The sequence below is a fragment of the Nicotiana sylvestris genome, chromosome 11, assembly GCF_000393655.2.
Source record: "Nicotiana sylvestris chromosome 11, ASM39365v2, whole genome shotgun sequence".
Classification (NCBI taxonomy): domain Eukaryota; kingdom Viridiplantae; phylum Streptophyta; class Magnoliopsida; order Solanales; family Solanaceae; genus Nicotiana; species Nicotiana sylvestris.
This window is the reverse complement of record NC_091067.1, coordinates 125211774-125226202: the sequence shown is the minus strand read 5'-3', so window position 1 is coordinate 125226202 and position 14429 is coordinate 125211774. Positions and strand designations below refer to the sequence as shown.

Genomic DNA, 14429 nt, shown 5'->3' with positions numbered 1-14429 from the left:
GCGTTATAGGGAGGAAAAATCAAACCGTGGGTATCTGATTTATCGAAGATGATACTTTTTTCGAGTTCGTCATACCGTTCATGAGTGATCGACCATTTGAGCTTGCGGGTGGTCGTGAATTTTACGTTGTTGATTGATGCATCGTCACCCCCTCCAATGATCATTTGAATGGTTCGAGCTGGAGAAGGCAGTTTTGGTGGACCCTGGTGCTGCTCGCATCCTCGAGCAAAGTTGGCCCTTCCTAGGTCGTTTAACAGCTCTTTCAAGTGTCCTTGGTGAAGCATGTTCACGACCTCTTGCTTTAAGGTGATACAGTCCTCGGTTTTGTGACCCCATTCCTTATGGTATTCGCAAAGGGCGTTTGACTTTTTGGTGCTCGGGTCGGACCTCATCTTCTGCGGCCACTTAACTTTTGGGTCGAGCTTCTCCAGCGCGTAGACTATTTCTGAGGGAGAAACACAAAAATCGTGAGCAGATAGTAAGGGAGGCATAGCTCTCTCACTTCGGCGAGTCCCTATTTGCGACCTAGATGGGCCTTCGTCGTGACGGGGAGGCGGTATGATGGCGGCTCTGACATATGGCTGACGTCTTTCACGATTGGGTCGTGGGCCTGCATGGTCTCTTCTGTTGTCATTTCTTCGGTCTTTCCTGGATTCCAATTGTACTGAGGTCAACCATTGGGTTGGTTCGTTAAGGTCGTCTTCGCCAGCTCATACTTCGGCGTAGTAGGCGTTGTGTACCTCGTCCCAAGTGGTCGGCAGATACTTCATAAGCCGGCTTAACAACTTTTTGGTCGCCCTCAAACCGCTCCTGTTTAACCCATTCTGGAAAGCTGCTACTGCCATTCCCATTGATACATTTGGCAAGGTCATTCTCACACGGTTGAACCTAGCAAAGAAGTCTCTCATCCCTTCACCGGGTGACTGTCTAATGGAAAATATGTCATTCACTCCGCCTCTACTTTCTTAGCTCCGGCATGGGCAGTTACAAATTTATCGGCCATTTCCTCGAATGTCTCAGTGGAGCAGCCAGGCAGCTATGAATACCAAGTTAGTGCTCCCCCGGTGAGGGTTTCACCAAACTTTTTCAATAATATGGAAGATACTTGCTATTTGGTGAGGTCGTTGCCTTTTACTGTGGTGACGTAGTGAGTCACATGATCTTTGGGGTCTGTCATGCCATCATATATTTTTTGGTATGACGACATTTTGAAGGTTTTAGGAATGGCATACGGCGCGACTTCATCACTGTACGGCTACTTAACAAACCGACCGACGTCCCTTTTTGGTAAGAGTTTTGGGGCGCCTGGTATTTTGTCTACCTCTTAGTGCTCTTTCATTTGGTCTCGAAGCATTTTATTTTCGTTTTCCATCTCCTCCAACTTCCTCAAAATAGCTGTGAGGGTGTCGTCACCTGTATTATTAACGTTATGAGTGACACCTGTTATGGGAGGAGGGTCGTGCTGCTCGTCTGTCGGTGCAACGCAATCCCTTGTGTTCTCTCTGTTCTCCCTTTGGGCGGGTTTGTCAAGGATGCTGGTCAGCGTGTTTGTCAACCAAGCTTCAAGCAGCTTTTTTACCGCTGGTGGTGCCTCTTCCGTTGCGAACGTGGAGGCTCATTTACCATGTGAGGTTGTGATGCTGCCACGAGGATGGGGTGAATCACTCCGCCTGGGGGAGGCGTTTGGCGTTACGTTCTCAGCATCTGTTTCAGTGATTTTGTTGATGGTGTTTAAGAGGTTGGTGGTGAGACCGACTATTGCCTTCATTCTTTCTTCTCCGTTACCTGTCATGCCAGATCCGTGCATACAAAAAAATAAGGTTTTGCGTTTCTCGCTTTTTTTTAGATCTGAGAGAAACTAAAAGTTTGATTAGGAAATCCCCACAGACGGCGCCAAATTATTTGACCAAAAAATAATAATCTTTGGCTAAACTAATTAATCGATTATTTAAAAGGTTAATCTTAGTTAAATATAATAACTTCAAATCTAAGATAAGCAATGTAGGAGATGTAGACAGGGATGAGGCAGATTTAATGCACTATACATTAAATGCTTCGAATGCAATAATGTGTTAGAAGTATCAAATATTAAATGGCAATAAATGACACCACATGTAAATAAAGAGGAAGATTCACCCAATATTGATTGAGGTGGATAATTTCTCTCTCTGACAATGATGAGTGACAAGAAACTATAAGAATATTGAAGACTTTCTCGGATCTGGTGGAAATGACAAGGAATAATCCAAAAAAACGAATCTCTTTAAAAAGGTGTTCTTTGTATTTATCTAGAGAGCTTGCTTTTTAAAAGAGTTCTTACCACCTAGAATATTATATGTCTTTTGCCTTATCTTTCATTCCTTTTATATGGGACATCCCCCAAAGGATCCTAAAAGTACAAATACAGAGAATATTCAATGGAATATTCTCTCTGAGGATCCAAATACAAAACTAGCCGCTGCTACTACTGCTCGTAATACTCGACCTCGGCCGTGACTGACTGCCTAGCGACACGTTCCATTAATCACTAGTCGGCCTCGGCCAAATTGCTCATGATAATCACGAATAACTCATGATAATCGCCTCTTCGTGCTGAATTTCCTCAATCAAATTTTGACCCATACAGGTAGGGCAAAGTTAGAGTGTCGGTTACAGGTTCGGCCGAGCTTATGTTCAAGATATTTTAATTTTTTTTATTGAATATGCATAAATTATTAATTTAGAATTCAATAACTTGATAATATTAGAATTCCAAACCCATAAATTTTAAATCTTTGTTTCCCGTGTTCGAAGATCATCCGATATAAGCTGGGGTTTTAGTTCTTTTTTCCTCAATATTTTTCTATTTCAACACTAGCCTTACCAATAATAGATACTAGCAGTTAAACAAAATTCTCTACTTTTACTAAAAAAAAATTCTCTTACTTTTCTTTTGGAGGAACTACGTTGTGTTTTATTTGTTGACACAAGCAACAGTCAATTAACGGAGAATTTGGTACTCGTTGTTCACTGATTATTAATTGCTTGTAAGTACTTATTAACTTCATAATCAACTAAGAAACGTGATTTCCAAAACGATAAAAGATTGTGTTCTTTTTCCTAGGTCAAGTACACCTCAACAAGAGCTTTTTTAAATACAATAATCCAAATGAAATGATAAGCTCTACACTGTATGATGCAAAGATTTTTTCCCCTCTTATTTTAATCTTAATTCTCCATTAACATCGGTGGCTAATTAAGTTTTAACTAGTCTTTCTTTTAATAAACTCAATTCTCAAGTATTGTCTGTCTCCCATAAGTTAAATTCTTTATACTGTCTCCTATATGTTAAATTCTCAAGTATTATTTGTCTCCCATTATGTTTTCTTGTGTGTCGAAAAGTAAAATATATTTATGTGAAGCAGCTTCAGAATAAATTTCAAACTCACGAGACTGAAGTTGAAAATTTCGGATGTGAAGTTCCAAACTTTAGAAAGGATTTTTACCCTCCTATACACTATTTGAAATCATATTACTTTCTCTATTCAAGTTTCAATTTAATTACACGATCATATATAATTTACCTATTATATACAAATAAGTTTTAAAAGAATATCCCTTTATATTAGGAATTGAATAAGGAATATTAGTTATTTCCTTATCCCTTTATACTTGCTCACTCTCTCTCTCCGTCTCTCTCTCTCTCTCTCTCTCTCCCCGTCTCTGTCTCTCTACTCTCTTCTCTGTTTTTCCCCAATTTTTCTTCATTTGATGTTCTCTGTTTTTTTTTATGCTTTCTTATTGTATAGAGTTTTAATGGAATTCATCAATGGATTTTAATCATTTTAACTTAGCAATTTCCTTTCATGTTGCACAATTGGCATTCAAATTGAAATTGTCAATCAATAAATTTTGAAAGGTGTTTGACTCTCCATCATTGACAGACATTAAAAAGCTTTGAAACTTTGAAATCGAATTTGGGTTTTCAAAAACTATTATTTGTTTGGATTGGATGTTGTTGCAAACAATTGAGAATATTATTTGGAGTTTATATCTCAATTTTGAGCATGTTTTGGTGAAGATTAGACTTGATTGTGGTTGAATTTTAGATTGAAACTCAAAGAAGAAGAAGAAGAAGAAAACATGACATATAATGTACTTACAAATTGTAGTAAAGTTGTATTATAATTATATGTAAATTATATTTTGTTATAGTTATATATTTTTTTTTATTTGAATGTTGTATGAAAGTTGAAAAATAATTGAATAATATATGAATCATTGTATAAAATTTATATTTAAGTTATTAATACTATTTTTTTATATAAAGTTGTTGATATGTATCAAAATTTTATTACGAGAGTAAGTTTTGATTGGAATTTTAGAGAGGAAGAAGCACACACCACAGACAAACTATATACAAATCAGATACAAAATATATACAAAGACATATTGTATAAAATTTGTATAAAAATTGTATTTAAGTTGTATGATATTGTAGTTGTATTTAATTCTGTAGAAATAATTTATGAAAGTTGTAAATAAGTTTTATAATATATAATTAGTTGTATGAAATTTATTTTTACTATGTATGTTGCTATAGATATTCAAATTTGCATAAAAATTTGTACGAAAATTATTTTTAATTTGTATGTTGATGTACCATATAAATTTATCACTGTTGAATTTCTATTGATGTTGTTGCCGGCATAGGCGGACCTACAGCCATGCTTGAGGGGTCACGTGAACCCGTTAACTTCGACAAAAACTCTATATATACATAGTTGTATATACGTTGGGGACCCCTTAAATATTTTTTTTGGCACCCTCATTAACAAAATTATGCTTGCAGTAATTCTTATTCTTCTAAGAATAAGCCTTGCTCTTTGTCACACGATACGGGTTCGAAACCCGCCTGCTACAATTTTTTTGATGGTGCCCCCGTTATTTTCAAATTCTGGGTCCGCCTCTAATTGCGGGTGCTACATCGACGAAGGTGGATGCATTGAACATTTTACTTAATTTCGACTCACATGTTCAGCCACAAAAATCAGCCACTGTTTTTTTTTAATGAACAGGGCTACTGTTTTATTGATTGTGTAAAGGCAACAAAAGTGGTGGGGGTGGGGGGGCATGTTACATTACCCTCCAGTGATTTGTGAGAGATTAGTACTCCAATCTCTAATCTGTTATTTCTTTCTAATCGCAAAGTAAAACCAAGGAAGCTTTTCACACGAGCTAATTGCAATTCTTTTCTCATGGAGGTTCATAATTGCAGTTGTCGAATCCGGAAGGATGCCATCTCACATCTATCCAGCTGCATAAATCCTCTAACCTATCACGCCATCCTTGATTGTCATACCAAGACTGTTACTTTAGCGATGCCAAAGTTGCCGAGATTGGAATAGAAGGGTTCCTCCGTTAGTACATCTAGTCTGGTTATCTCTTTTCTGAAGGCTCGACATATGGTCGATAAAGGTTTTTTGGCTTATCTAGCTTATGTTCGGGACACCACCGTAGAGTCTTCGACGATTGATTCAGTGCGAGTAGTTCGGGAATTTGCCGATATGTTCCCTTCTGACCTTCTAGGCATGCCACAGGATTGTGATATTGATTTCTGTATTGATTTGGCTCCAGGTACACAGCCTATATTTATCCCACTGTACCGTATGGCTCTGAAAGAGTTGAAAGAGTTGAAGGAGCAGCGTGAGGAGTTGTTAGCAAAGGGATTTGTGAGACCGAGTGTATCACCTTGGGGTGCACCCATTAACGTGCGTTGATGATCTGTTCGACTAGTTGCAGGGTGCGGGTGTTTTCTAAGATCGACTGGAGATCGGGGTACCATCAGCTGAAGATTCGGGACTCAGATGTCCCGAAGACTGCCTTCCGTACTAGATATGGCTATTATAAGTTTCTAGTGATGTCCTTCAGCTTGACTAATGCCCCAGCGGCATTTATGGATTTGATGAACCGGGTGTTCAGGCCTTATATTGATTCCTTTGTTATTGTTTTCATTGATGACATCTTGATTTACTCACGTAGCCTAGGGGAGCACGAGCAGCATTTGAGAGTGGTGCTTCAGACATTGCGAGAACAGAAGCTATATGTTATGTTCTCCAAATGTGAGTTTTTGCTAGAGTCTGTGGTGTGAATACCTAATTTTTGCTTGCTTTTAATTCTCCTACAAATACTAGTATTTGGTTGATTTTAGTTGGTTGTGAATTTTTATTTGCATTCCTTTATTAAAAATACCAAAAAAAAATTTTTACCTTTTATTTGCATATTTTAGTTTTGCATCTTTAAATTATATATACCCAAAAAAAATTCTTTCTATTTGTACATTTTCTTTAGGATTAAATAATATCCTAGTATAATTAGGGGTTAAAGGATTGGACTAGTGTATTTTAATTAAAATTGAACCAAAACTGGCCCAAAATTAGGAGCCCAAAGAGTCTACTGATCCGGTCCAGTTGGGGCTCCTAGGAGATGGTCTAAATGACGTAGTTTTAGATTGAAACTACGTCGTTTTGGTTAAGTGATCAAGATGAAATCCTGGCCACCTATTTTCTTTGATCCAATGGTCCAGAATTGATGTCATTTGAGGTATATAATTTTAGAAATCTGATTTTTTGGCCTCATTTCCATACATGCTCAAGCCCTAGACCCCTTCTCCTTTCTTCTTCTTCCTCCGCCGCCGCTGCCCGTCCCCGACGGCAGCGCCGCCGTCCTCCGGTGGCCAAACACCCTCCAACCAACGCCAATCTCTTCCTCTCCTCCTCCTCCTCTTCATGAATCCGAACCACAAATCCCCATAACCCCTCTCAATCTCCATAAATCTAAGCCTAACCGAAACCCTAGCAGCCGCTCACCACCCCAAACTCCAAAAATTTCACACCGCCGGCCTCCTCTCGCTCTCCTCTTCTCCATTTCATGCCTCAAAACCTTCAAACCCCTCCAAAATCCGGCCGAAATTCGGTTGAATTCTGTCCAGCAGCCCCCACTGCCGTCTCACCACCACCAAGTGCCTAAGTCGCTATGTTTTTCCTAGACATGACCTGGTAACGACCCTTTCTAGGCGATATGGTGTTGAAATCATTAGTCGGCTCCCATGAATCGGTGACCCTAATGTCTGCCGCTTAGAAAAGTTTGTTCAAAGGTCGCTCGTCATCATTTGTCACTGCTCGTGTCATCCCCGAAATTTATGGACAATTTCATATGCCCTCGATTGGTATAAACCTTACTTCCTTTTCATCTTTTCTGATTTTTTCTTTTTGCTTTTGTAATTAGTATTAGTGTTAAGGTCTAATTTCTATTCTTGTTATTTTTATTTGTGTGCAATTGAGTTAGGGTAGTATTAGTTTTCAATTACATGTTACTTTATAAATGTGAATTTCAGTTCTTCGACCTAGCCGGTCAAGTAGTTCGTTACTGTCTGTTAGTTCTGATTTTTGGCTCTTCGACCTAGCCGGTCGACTATTTTGTGTGAATTTGTTAAGTTTGGATTTTCAGTTTCCGACCTAGTCGGTCGGTAGTTAAGTGTTTTATGCTACTTTTATGAAAAATCAAAAGATTAGTTGAATCATTTATTTAGTTAGTCGTTTGTTAAGTTGTTATTAATCATGTGTGATAGTTTAGCCATCCTCGTTTAGTTTCTGTTTTGCATGTTAGTTTTTTATCTCAATCGCTTCATGTTAGTTTGTACAAATCAAATTAATTTCAATCTAGTTTGTTGAATACTTAGTTCGGTTATCTTTTAAGTCTTGTTTCTGCTGTATCAATCCATAATTTGGTTAGTTTGAAGGTATGAGTGTGTTAGCTTGAATTTCAGTTATGATAAAAGCTGAATACTTGAGTTTATGGTGCTTGTTTGGCTGCCTTTTACTGTTCAAAAACTGTTAAAGTACAATACTCCAAAATTCTGTTCATAGTTGGTAAAAGGGACAGGTTACTAGTTGCTAGTTCAAGTGCTTTCGTGTTGGGATTCTCTGGGGTCTTCTTGAGTTCTGTTACTGCTGTTCTTTGCTGCCTGGGGTTGTTCTGCTGTCCACTTCTTGACTTTGGGAAAAACTGACTTCGCTGTGTTTGTTCATTTATCTGCTATCCATGTAACTCCCTCAACCAATGATGTAATTCTTGACACGATAATGAATGAAGATTAGATGATTTGAGTTAAAGTTATTTGAGTTTTATTTACTTCCTTATACCTTAAAAGCTTTCTGCTCTCGTTAGTCTTGTGTTTAAATGTCAAGCATAAAAATAGATGTTGAAGGTTCCAGTTCCTTACACATTAAAAAATAGATTTTGTTTAAGGTCCATTTTATACTATCTTGATGTTTTTTCCAAATTTATTCTTGTGGTAGGCTCAAATGGAATACTATATTTAGTTTTCTCGTTTACATATTCATCCAAATGGATTAATAAAAATTAGTTTACCATCTTAATTAGTTTAATGGCTCGGTAAGATTCAAGTCATGTCCTTATTGAATACATTTCTCTGTTTTAGCCTTTCAACTCTAAAATGATGAGTAGTTTAACTCCTTGTCTTGCTTGATTAGCTAAATAATTGATGTAGGAGTTTTGGTCTTCTATATTCTGATTTTGAAGCTTGAATAATTTTATGCCCAGGTTGACATCTTCACTTTAAGTTAATATCATAGTTGTATGTTTAGGTCATTTTATTTAATTAGCACGATAAATGTTTAGTTTAAGAATGGAGATATATTCAGTTGGTTCCATTTAAGCTTAACAAAGGAAGATTGGGCCGTGAGAGATAGAAAACAATTTGGCATAAGTTAGTCCATTCTCTACAATAACCAACAATTGGCCCAATGGTCACTTAATTTCAAAAGGGGCCAGCAGCCCAAGTGGCTACATAAATTGGGCTTAATACTCATGACAGCCAAAAATGGCCAACATTTTCAATATAAGTGAGCTGGCCCATCACTAATTTTCCATATTTTTTTCATATATAATATATAATCCAAAAAAGAAATTAGTCTTTTTTTACTAATTAACTTAATAATTTAATTAGTTTAAGAACTAGGCAATTAGTAGGCACGCTTTAATCTTTTTATTCACGGAATCGATTGCGTAACGTGATGTTCAATATTCAATAAATTAATTCAATAATCTCAAACACATTAGTTTTTAGTTAATTTTTAATTTAAATAATCTTTTGCTAAAATCGCAAATTCGCTTGCGTAGCGCGGTAGTTGACTTTTAATAATTTCAAGAATTAATTTTCTCAAATGTAGTAATTTGTCAAAAGCACTACAAATAATTGACTGTCATGATTTCGGATTCTCTTGCGAGACACAATTATGATAAGTTAATTAATTTTGCTGTTCGATCACGCATTCGCTTGCGTAGCGTGGTTATGACAACGTAATTTATCCAATTTTTTAAAAATAATTCTATTAATCAAGAAATAAAATCGGATATAGGCAGACATGAAAAGTCAAATAAAGCATAGTTTATCCAGCAATTAATTCAAGCCAATTTTAATCAATAAAAGCGACCGTGCTAGTACCACGGGACTCGGGAAATGCCTTACACCTTCTTTCCGGTCAACAGAATTCCTTACCCGGACTGTGTTTTTGCAGACCAGTAATAAAAGAGTCAAATCTTCCTTTGAATAGGGATCCAAATAAAAGGTGACTTGGAATACCCAAAAATCAATTCCAAGTGGCGACTCTGAACAATAAATAATCCCTATTTCAAAATTGTCACTTTAATTGGAAAAACTCTTTAACCCACAATAATTCATAACAAACACATATTCTTTTGAGGGGTAGAAAAGGGGTGTGACAGCTCTGGCGACTCTGCTGGGGACAACCAGAATTCGAGCTTGTACATGTTGACTTTTTATTTGGCTTTATTAATTTTTGTATATATTGTGATTTGTTTGTGCCTAATGTGCTACGTGTTCGCTTTTTACCACTTTGATATTGTTGAATTGTACATATAAACTGTCTTCTCACGCGCCCCCTCTAAGTCTTCTTGAAATTAAAAATTGGGTATTTGCTTGATATATCCCGCTTTCTTTGAGATAGCAGAGATGCTTGTCACCCGGTGAAGGATTTTAGTCACACATGTTTTAGGCAGGGAGCACCACCAGCTAAGCCGGAAACACTGCTACCGGTACGCTAACCCTCCTCGGCTCGAGTTGTCCGCTCGAGTAAGCCAGACTAGATACCTTCTCCAATAAGATTTAAACCTAGATACACAAACATCATGCCGAATAGCCCTAGTAGGTTCGCATTATTTGCATCACATGCATTTGACTTAGCGAAGCTCGGCACAGGGGCCGGGTTCGTATAAGACAGGTCCTCTTTGAGACCATCATGTGCACTTATGTGCAACTTGTTACATCATTTGGAAGGCTTACTTGCATTGCTGAATGACTTTAGAAAATTAGTCGAGTGGAATAATTAAAAAATAAAAAGAATCATTGTCCTAGTTTAGTACAAATAATTTTTTTTACTAAGATTTTGTAGTAGTCTGGCGTGAGGTGTAAAGATTAATTTTCATAAAAATCAAAAGAGAAAAATACTCAGTTTGACGGAACTACGCGGGTTTGATTCTTACCGGATATGAGATACGTAGGCAACCTCTACGTATTTAGCCCACATTTTTCAAAAAAAAAAGCATAAAAATTACGCATGTGCATAAAATTTTCTAAAACAATTGCTATTTTTGGTCATCTTTTACTGTTTTGCCCTCGTATTTCGGCTAATTTGCCACGACAACCTTCCTTGGAAGCATCGAGGAGATATTTTTGCAAAATATTTATTTTGTTTATTTATTTTCACATTTTTGCCGTGTTGCCCTTATTTCCGACCATCTTTGCCGAGTCAACCTTAAAACTTTTTTTGGAAGTACCAAATGGCTGTTTTCGTAAAAGAATAACTTTTGTTTGCTTTTACCCGCTTATCCATGTGTACAGATGTTTTTACCGAGACAACCATAGTACTTCCCTTCGAAGTACTGAAGAACCGTTTTCATAAGAATAACCATCTTGTCCCTTTTGTCACCTTTTATCATTTTGTCCTCGGTCGGCTCGTTTTATCATGTCTTGTTTCCCCGTGAGATACGTGGTTAGTCATCCTTGAGTCTGGCCCTTTTCGTCCAATTCTGGCATATCAATCAAGTCTGATCAGTTGGGTCTTAGTTGACTGATCCTTCAATACGAGGAATTCTCCACTAAGAAGTTCGTTCATTGTCTTATCCAAAAGTCTGCTTGGTGTCATTTCTTCGAGTTTATATTAGGACTTGACCTCACATTTTTATTTATCTAGGTAAGATATGAATTCAGTAAGTGGAATACCCGATAAAAATCCAAAAGATGATGAGCCCTTGCAGATTTGGCTTATGTATAAAACACCCTGGTTGCTGAGGCAATAATGGAAAAATATGGGCGTTTGTGAGCAGGAAAAAAATAAAGGACCATCTGGGTAACTTTGTGAATATCATGGAGATCAACACAAGGAGGGACTTAATCGAGGTGTTGGTACATTTCTGGGATCCTAATAACAACATATTCCATTTTAATGGGTTCGAAATGACTCCCACTTTGGAGGAGTTAGCTGGATATACAAAGTTAGGCGATGAGCTTCGGAAGAAGAGACCCTTGGCCCAGAGGGATGTCACTGGAAGTAAGTACCTTGAGCAGATGACAATTAGCCAAAATAAAATAGCAAGTGTAGAAAGAGGGTACGTTCGATTAGATTTCATGTACGACAGGTATGGGTGTCCGGATAGATTTTCAAAGAACGGGAAAAAGCTTGATAATAAATTTGGATACAAAGCTTGGCAAAGACATGGGCGGAGAGCATTCCTAATAGCATTTCTAGGGATAATGGTTTTCCCGAGGCATGACAAAAATATTGATATTCGATTATCTGGCATAGTTACCGCTTTATTGCGTGGAAAGGATGTCACTATCATTCCTATGGTATTGTCAGATATTTACTGTGCCCTAACCAAATGTCAGGAAGGGAAAGATTTCTCTGAGGGTTGTAACATCATACTCCAGATATGGTCTTTAGAGCACCTTCCTACACCCCGTACGGGTAAATATTAGCGTCCATTGGTGCAATAATGAGCTTGAAGATAGGTCTAAAGTTTTTATCGAAGATAGTAGCTTCCCCAAGTGCGCCGAAGCATGGAGAGGGTATCTTCAAAGGTTGACTGCTACTGGAATCACATGGAAATACCACTTATTCTCACCAAAAGAGGTCATATACAGGTCTTACCACCATTTGTTTTTTATTTTGATAGGTCTTTTGGGTTTTCAGCCATATGTGCCTATGAGAGCCTTACGCCAATTAGGTCGAAAACAAGTCGTGCCCATAGTGGAGCACATGCAAAGATTCATATGGGAGGTAACATCAGAGGATCCTATTCGTGAGGCGTATGCTAAGTAGGTTTGAGATGAAATTAAGGTGCTAGAATTTTACACTATGATAGAAGATCAAGATCAAGGAGAGTTAGACCCCGCATATTTTGAGTGGTTCTATGACCAAGATGCTTTTGGATCTAGGCAAGAGATAATTCTGAAGAGCACGACAGAATGCGCGAATGAAATCAGAACAAGAGTAGGAGCAGACCAAGGAGGAAATAACAAGAGACTATGAATCCATCATCCGCGAATTATGTAGGGATACAATATCGTCAACGTGAATAGGGATTTGTAGTATACTGAGTTTAAAGAGGAGAAAACCAGATTAATACATGAGGTTCAAGCACTTCAAGCACAGCTTCGACAAGCGAGAATAGAAGCCGCTACTCAGCAACAAGCGGCCATTCCAAAGTACAAAGAAATGAATTACAACCTTATCATCCATGATCTAAGGTCTCGGGCCAGGGCTGCAGAATCAAGTAAGAACCAGCTAGAGAATGAGCTAGCAAGGGTCCAGAACCAGCTGAATCTGGTGTCACAACGTGGGGCAGATATATCAGACATAGCCAATAACCATGGGCGACAGATCCAATTTTTAAGTCAGAGCCAGGAGCATGTTAGAAGGAGGGTCTATGAGGTGGCTACTTATATCGCTCGAGGGTGTGTGACTTGTCAGGGTTTGACCCGAGAGCAATTTGCTATGGTAGCGCCCAACTTTGCATGCCACATTGCCACAGACTTAAGGCGCATATACAATGATATGGGAGGTCACCCGCAGGAATAAGCACCTTAACTACAATGTTGCCGGTGGATTCTCCTTCGGAGATTAGAGTCTTTTTTTAGTTGGCAGTCCACTTTGATTGTTCATTTGTAATCATCGAGTTTGTAAGAGTCTTTTAGTGTTTTGAGTCTTGCTTAAATATTCATCTTGTTTGAGTTGAGTCCGATCTTGTTTAAATATTCGTCTTTTGGGTTGTATCTTTATGTAATTTTCCTTTGTCTTGTATAAAAAAATCGAAAATCAATGAAAAAGATTTTGTTTTAGAAAAATTTGAAAATGAACCAAAAAAGGTGTTGTTTTTTGTACATAAAAAAGAGGAAAACTTTGTTTTGTTAATTTTAAAAAAAAAAGGTTATGTATTTGAACTATATAATGATCTGATTCATGCGACGACATGATACGTAGGCAACCCCTAAAAGTTTCGATCGAAATATTTTTCAATAGCTCTAAAATAAGGCGAGGTGTAAAAAAAGGCAAAAAGAGAGGAATAAATAAGAGCGTCAATAAGCAGCGACCTTATATGCCGGAATAAAACACGAAGCCTTCCAAAAGCATGTTAGAAACGGTGATAATGTTAGGAGCATATCATATTTACATGTGATTCGTATTTGTAAAATGCTTTGCCTTAACATGTTTGTTACCTCTTATATAGTAAGCTTAAGATGGTCGGTTTATGGTAAAACTGGAAGCAGATCATTACCTTACCAAATCTAAGGGTAAGGTAGCGATGGCTAACAATGATGAAATCGAGTTGGTCAGTGACGACCCCCAGGGTCAATCGGTTGAGCAAGAGTTGGAGGAAGTAAGAAGATTGAAACACCAACTGACTGATGTGTATCAGGCTTGGATCTCTAGTCAGCCTCTGCCTCAGGGTACATCTGAGGGAACTTCCACCATACCACAAGCTACTCAACCACCGCTCATTGCAACGAGCAATCACATTCTACCACCAGGGTATGTGCCAAACTACAGCTTCCATGTCGGCCCTGGTACCCTTAATGTGCAGTCTCCTGCCGCACCATTTAGGAACACACCTCTCGTCGTGTCTGGTGCGCCTGTGTATACAATTCTGCCACAACCTCATGTGAAGAGGCCAAATAATGAGCCACCATCTCATGCTTATGATGGACAATACTACTCTCGAAACATGACTTTCAGGGTCTTGGCTCCATACAATCAAACTTCTCAGCATGAGTCACCTGTAGAAATAGAAAAAGCTACCAAGATGAGTGAGCCAGATGAGTTGGCCAGAAAAGTGAAAAGTCTTGA

The 14429-nt window shown here is 38.0% G+C and overlaps 1 long non-coding RNA gene across 1 annotated transcript; it reads left to right on the top strand.

Moving 5' to 3' along the window:
• Positions 1-7116: 7116 nt before the first annotated feature.
• On the top strand, positions 7117-8153 carry LOC138882352 (uncharacterized). The gene is made up of 2 exons (XR_011403937.1): positions 7117-7207; positions 7908-8153. It is a non-coding gene; the product is annotated as an uncharacterized lncRNA (long non-coding RNA).
• Positions 8154-14429: the final 6276 nt, after the last annotated feature.